The following is a 7926-nucleotide window of genomic DNA, read 5'->3' as shown; positions in this document are numbered from 1 at the left end:
TTGGATAGATGCGTTCCACATAGTCACCAAATTTTGAATTATTTAGTGAAAGAACATCATCTATATAGCGAAAAGTAGAGTTAAAGGATATTGCTAACTTCTTATCTTTCTTCTGAAGAAGTTCCTGCATGAAGTCAGCCTCATAATAATAAAGAAACAAGTCGGCACAGTTTGTTCCCATTGGAATGCCGACAGTCTGTTGAAAAACATGTCCTCCGAACGTAACAAATATGTTGTCAATCAAGAAATCAAGCATCTTGATAATATCAGTTTCAGAGAATTTTTTGTTCGAATCACAGTGATCCTTTACAAAATAGAATTTGTACCTTCCTGAGACAAGATACTTGTATCTACGTTGGCCATTCTTTTTTACGAAGCAAAGCAATACCAACTCTTTCAATTTGTCTTTTAGTTTGGAATGTGGAATACTAGTGTACAGAGTAGAAAAGTCAAATGTTTTAATACTGTTACAAGATGAAAGAGAGTTAGATTGTATGTACTCTAAAAGATCTTTGGAATTTTTAAGTATCCACATCTGATTCACGCCCCCTCTAGAATAGGCAGTTTCACAATAACTTTGAAGCCCGTCTTTGATTGCTGATAAAATAGATGTTAATAATTTAAAAAGAGGTTTCGTGGAGCACTTGGAAGACCCAGCAATATACAGTTGCTTGTAAGGACACTTATGTAGTTTAGGTATCCAATACAGTGATGGCAGATCCAGTTCTTCATCTTTGGTTGAAATTCCAAAGGAACACAGAACAGACCTATGATTATCCAGGATTTCCTCTTTGATAAGTGTCGTGAGGGTATATGTTGAGTTTCCAAGTGAATTGTCAATACCTAATTCGTTTATCAAGCAGTTAATGTAATGAGTTTTACATACAAAAACGATGTTGTTTGGGGCTTTATCTGCGGGGACAACAACATATTTGTCATGGAGGTAGGATAGGTGTTTTGCAACATTTGGGTCTTTAAAGATTGACGTAGCATGGGCATTGATAGACCCATTCAGTTTCTTAATTTTGATTTATATCAACGACCTCACTGCCTTAATCCATTCGGAAAGAGTGTCTACGTCTTCCTTCTCGCGCTTAGCCCATTGCCTGGCATAATCCTCAACTGAATCCATCAAAATTTTAAAGTTGTATTTCCAATTGATGGATTTAGGCTCACGATATTTATAAAAGATAAGTTAAGATAGGTAAATGTATAAAGTTACTTACATGTTAAATAGTTGATAATACGACCACAACTGGAAAAACTGATCACACAACCGAACCCTTGAAGAGAGGCTTTGAGAGAATGAAATAACACGTTGGAAGGGATGGTATATGTTTAATATCACGCTAGTGTATGTAACATATTACGAATAAAAATTATGTACATATTGCAAATAAAGTCTATGTAACATATTGCAAATAAATGCTTGAACAACACTATTGAATTCAACGTTTATAATAAATTATGAATTATTTGATTAAATAAATTGTCAAATCATCAAATAAGATGAATTGTTTAATATCATTTTGTTCATGCTTTCTCAATTTTAATTATTACTATTATTTGAAATCAGAAACAGAAAATGAAAACTATAGCAAACTAGAGTAAGAGAGATTTGCCATCAATTTACAAAATGATTCAATAATATCAATACAAACTTTGATAACATATAATATATTTTGAAAAGAATAAATAAACTTAGTATCGAATTATTTTTATAGATTATCGTTGATCATCTCAACAAGATTGATTTTCTCGCTTGATTCGGTACGGCGAAAGCGAGAAAAGCCGTTGATATGACCAATGCTAATCTATTTATCGCTATTTTACCTATGAGGACGTTGTCAATTTTATGTCAATTTCATTAGAATCGCTACATGCCGCCTTAGTTTATAGCGATAATTTTCCATCTCAAGAAAGTAGCATGATATAAAAAAATATCATAAAAAGATATCAAAGGAAAAATGCACAAAAGAACGATAATATATTTTACATCAACCACAAATTGACATCTATAGTTGTCATGTCTAGGACTCATGTAATTTGGACTGAGTGTGGATTCTTTAGTGATGTCTGCATACATTGTGAGTCGCTATTGTATTCATTCTTGAAAAACTATGCCGATATCGTGTGAAGTTTATCAAATATCTTTTATTTTTTGTTATTATATATTTAGTAGTAAATAAAGTAGTTTTGAATATTTGATAAATAGCCTGCTGTTTAATCCGTATCGCTCAACGTTGATGTAGACCCTTTATCACACCCCTATATCGCATGTCTACCCTTTATCACACCCTTTATCGCATGTCTATGATACCCTTTATCACACACCACCTTTTTTTTTATCACACCTTTACTTGGAAATATGAAAATAGAACAAAAATTAAAAATGAGAATTTTTCTTCAATGGGTCTAAAATGGAATGGTCATTACGCCATTTTTTAAATGACGTCATTGTTTGGTATGTGACATCACATACGACGAGCTCTCATATTTTCGAGACCTTAACCCATCTTATAAACCTACATTAAGATAGAATAAACAACCACACAGCAACACCACAGTAAAATCAGTTTAAAAGAAGTCCGAAACTGGTGTCAGAATAAGAAACAAAATAAACTGTTATCACTGAAATACATCTCAAAAGTTTCAAAGTCAATAGACCATAATTTAGGGGGCCGGGCCAAATGATATCCATGGTAATGAGATGTGCCAATGCTAAAACAACTGCATACCAAATATATCTTTGACTTTTCACTAGAAGTTCACCATGAATTAGACCTAATCACAAACAAATACATTGTTGACGCCGCCGACGCCCGAAAAAAGCATACATATGTTTCGCTTTTTGACTCCGAAAAGCGAGAAAATAAACTAAGCAAAATTACAATCAAACCTTAATTATCAAAGGACAACTACAGGAATTACTGACATGCCAGCTCCAGACTTTCATTAAACTGATTGAAAGGTATGTCTTCAGTATACATTGTTTAAGAAAATCAAGTACAATCCCTCTTGTTATGGTTGTTTCAAAACCATCATAAAATATATGAGACGAACTTAACTCGTATCATGCCAACAACTGGTTTTAAAATAAATTTGCATTTTTCGATGCAAAGACCCTTTGCATTAGACAATATAAAAACCAAAAAGCCTTTTTTATATTGTCTAATGCAAAGGGTCTTTGCATCGAAAAATGCAAATTTATTCTAAAACCAGTTGTTTTATGCTTTGTAAAGAATATTAACATGAAATATTAGATGGGAAATACCTAAAAGTATAAGTTGATTGCATGTTGAGTCATTTTTTCGAATGATGTCCTTGTACCGACGATACAATTGAGTGAATGATTTGAACAGTTTGTGATATCGAAAACCCGGGTGTAATAATTATCAGTAAGACAGAGACTTCTTGTATTAGAATCTAATATGTTGTTACATACACGAGCGAATCGAACAAGTTGAGATACGGAAACACCGTACGATGGTGACAAGGGAACGTCATCGTCTAAAAATTGATAATTAACAATAGGGAAAGAAAGCATCTCCTTCATCATACGTTTTAGTTTCAAGCTTCCAGCTACAGAACGATATAGATAATAGTATCAATATCCAGAAAAGGGAGGTATTTATTGTTACTATTAGCAGGATAATTATAATCAGTCTACATACTGAGGTCGTAATTATTGAAAGCCAAATCATAATCCAAAAATCTTGAAGTGTTATATTTTAGTATCGGATGATGATTCTTTGATCATTTTATAACGATACACAAACAAGTCCGCGATAAGTGTAGCACACCTAAGTATCTTTGAAAATTCGATAACATGACGATATATGGAATCTCAATACAAGCAAAACTGTTATCTATTAAAAAGTAAGGTAAGTTATAGAATCAAAGCAGGTTCGTTTGACTTAATTCTTTTGTTTGTTGTTGCTAAAAAATGATCTAAAAGAGTTTGAATACATAAATTCGCATTTTGTAAATGTGCATTTAATTAGTATAGGTGTTTGATGTTTTTCTTAATAAGATTATGAGAAATAGTGGTATGTAGGGTAGAAAAAAAACCATTTGAACAGCTTTGGAAGCCAGGCCTCAGTTGAAACTTTCATTGTATGTGGTTTCTCTTGTACAGAGGTAGCTAAAGATTTATGTTTGTTACAGATGAAATTTTTCAAAAATGAAGTAGTTGGAATGTAAGTGAGATTGTGATTTCCTTTTGCAGAACATCAAATGTAAAGTTTACGTCCAACAGTAATGATATTATACGCAGCCTTATCAGTCGGAACAAAAACAAATCCCTTTACTAGTTTTTTCAGCTTATGTTTGGTACAAGAAATAGGGCTATTGTTGAGTAAAATATTCTTAAAAATGTTAAATATGAATATCAAAAATATACATGTTCATTACTGAATTAAACAAGAATGTGTCTATAGTACACGGATGCCCTATCCGCACTATGTTCAGTGGACCATGAAAATGGGGTAAAATCTCAAATATTGCATTAAAATTAGAAATATCATATTATAAGCAACATGTGTACATTGTTTCAATTTGATTGGACTTTAATTCATCAAAAACAAAATCTCGACAAAAAACTTCAACTTGAAGCGGGCCAGATGAACGCAGAGTAACAATCATAATGCCGATAAATTGGGAATACAAAAAAGTATATAAGGATTTTTTATCAGTTTTTTTCTCGTTTAATCCATCTCGAGCAGCAAGTACGGAATGAGTTATGATTGATAATACGACACTCATTCCAAATAATAATTGATGGAGGACGATTTTTAGGGTCTTAGCTCATCTGTTGCATTTACAAATGTAACCTGTTGTTGTATAAACCCAACAAAGATTAACAACAGTGGCATTAATCGTGTGGTTGTAAAATCTCATCAAATATTACCAGCAGTGCGTTAACCCTGTACTTGTATAAAAAAATCAACAATGATCACAAGAAGTTGCTCAACCATGTTGTTTTAATAAAAGAGCATATTGCTCTGAGGGATACGATTGCCATTGTTTTCATTGATTACATGTATTAGTAATATTTCAAAAATAATTCAACTGCACGTGTAAAATGTAATTTACGTAATCTGAATAGTTATTCAACTTTAAGAATAGCCCCCAGGGCGGATCCAGTAATTTAAAAAAAGAGGGGGTTCCAACTATATGTTCCCATTCAAATGCACTGATCGTCCAACCCCCCTGGTACCGCCAACGCAAATCCTCGATACAAATGTACGGACAATGTACTTATTGTGTTTTATTTTTGTACTATCAATAGAATTTACTTTCCACAGCAGTCACTGGGAGTGAGAGAAGGTACTTCACTTCGTGCCTTATCACATACTTTCCTACGTGAATTAAAGGTGGAACCCAATTCCTAACTCTTTGAATATTTAATTTCCTTTGGGTCAGTGGGCATGACTCCTTTCCGTACACATATCATTCCTCTGTTTAAACTCCGATCGGTTTTAATATGATTTGACGTCTATCGGCAGAACGAGTTAATTTTTTCTCGACTTATCGTCGTTTGATGAAAGTTACTTTTTAAAAGGAAGGGAGACAACTCAAAGCGATAAAATTGAAGACTCCATTTTGGCTGAAGGGGTGTTCTAGTTACACTTTTACGTTGTGGATCGACTTCATTTATTTTAATTTAAATGATGCATATGATTTTAAATTATGCAACAACAACAACCCTTAATATCAGAGAGACATAGAAAGGATCTCGCGAGCTTCAAATTAATTAATGGAGTGGGGAATCCAGAGCAACCATTCAATCTGATCCCCTACAAGCCAAGAAAACTATACGCATGCGCATACTTACCTAAACAGACTTGTGATTTGTAGCAAGGACGTATATTAAATGTTAATTAAACGACCTCCATTCCTTAATGGAAGTAATATCAAATATCAGTTTCATAACGTTGACATATAAGAAAACGCAACTTCAGTTCTTATTTTTTTTTTTTTTTTTTTTTTTTTTTTAAACTTTTTTGGATTCGAGCGTCACTGATGAGTCTTTTGTAGACGAAACGCGCGTCAAATTTAGTCCTGGTATCTATGATGAGTTTATTAATGACAGAAATAGAAATAGATTTATCGATCGAAATTCGGAGAACTCTTGTATGTTATCAAAACTGGGGAATTCCCTCTGACGTGTTTCTAAATTTATAAAATCATAAAATATAAATACTGCTTAACTCTGATTTTCCGTGTTTTTTAACACGAAAACAAGTCAAGGTAAATATTGAAACATGAAGATTATGAGAAAAACATTATAGGACGGTTGTTTAAATTCAATCCTTTTGTTTTTATACCATTTAAAGCAAGACAATCTCAAGAATCTTAGATGTTCCTTGATGTGTAGAATAAAACGGTTGACGTAAGTGCATGGCCCTGAGTCAATGGTATAAGTCTACAGTTTGCTTAAAAGCAATCGTATTTCAAAAACTCAACAAAGACTACCAGCAGTGGCATCAAGCGTGTGGTTGTAAAAACTCATCAATTATCACCAGCAGTGCATTAACCCTGTGTTTGTTAAAAACCAATAGTGACCAAAAGCAGTGGCATCTACCATGTGGTTGTAAAAACTCTACAAGGACTGCCAGCATTGGCAACAACAATGTCGTTGTAAAAACACAACAAAAACTACCTGCAGTGGCATCATACCTGTGGTTGTAAATACAATTCAAAGACCATTAGTTATGGCATCAACCCTGTGGTTGTAAAATTCACCAAAGACCACCAATAGTGGTATCAACCCTGTGGTTGTGAAAAATCAACAAAGACCACCAGACTTAGCAACAATATGTGGTTACAAAACCTCATCAAAAACCACCAGCTGTGGCTTCAACCCTGTGGTTGTTAAAATTAATCAAAGGCCACCAGTAGTGGCATCAACCCTGTGGTTGTAAAAACTCACCAAAGACCACCAGTAGTGGCAACAACCCTGTTGTTGTAAAAACTCCCCAAACACCACAAGTAGTGGCATCAACTCTGTGGTTGTAAAAACTAATCAAAGACCACAAGTAGTGGCAACAACCCTGTGGTTGTAAAAACTAATCAAAGACCACAAGTAATGGCGCCAACCCTGTGGTTGTAAAAACTCACCAAAGACCACCAGTAGATGCATCAACTCTGTGGTTGTAAAAACTAATCAAAGACCACAAGTAGTGGCATCAACCCTGTGGTTGTAAAAACTCACCAAAGACCACCAGTAGTGGCAACAACCCTGTTGTTGTAAAAACTCACCAAAGACCACCAGCAGTGGCATCAACTCTGTGGTTGTAAAAACTAATCAAAAACCACAAGTAGTGGCATCAACCCTGTGGTTGTAAAAAATCACCGAAGACCACAAGTAGTGGCATCAACCCTGTGGTTGTAAAAACTCACCAAAGACCACCAGTAGTGGCAACAACCCTGTTGTTGTAAAAACTCACCAAAGACCACAAGTAGTGGCATCAACCCTGTGGTTGTAAAAACTAATCAAAGACCACAAGTAGAGGCATCAACCTGTGGTTGTAAAAACTCACCAAGGACCACCAGTAGTGGCAACAACCCTGTTATTGTAAAAACTCACCAAAGACCACCAGTAGTGGCAACAACCCTGTTGTTGTAAAAACTAACCAAAGACCACCAGCATTTGCATCAACCCTGTGGTTGTAAAAACTAATCAAAGACCACCAGTAGATGCATCAACCCTGTGGTTGTAAAAACTAATCAAAGACCACAAGTAGTGGCATCAACCCTGTGGTTGTAAAAACTTTCATTAGGAACGATAAAACACAAATGCTAAAGATGAATAGATAAATTCAAACATGAGGCGCTATTTGACCAAAAAGGACATAGAACGGAAAACAAATTTATTTATGGTCAACTCTGCCTAAGGGCTTTGGAACCTTAATTTCAATCTTG

Source organism: Mytilus edulis, chromosome 12 (assembly GCF_963676685.1).
Source record: "Mytilus edulis chromosome 12, xbMytEdul2.2, whole genome shotgun sequence".
Taxonomy (NCBI): Eukaryota; Metazoa; Mollusca; class Bivalvia; order Mytilida; family Mytilidae; genus Mytilus; species Mytilus edulis.
This window is presented reverse-complemented; position numbering follows the sequence as displayed.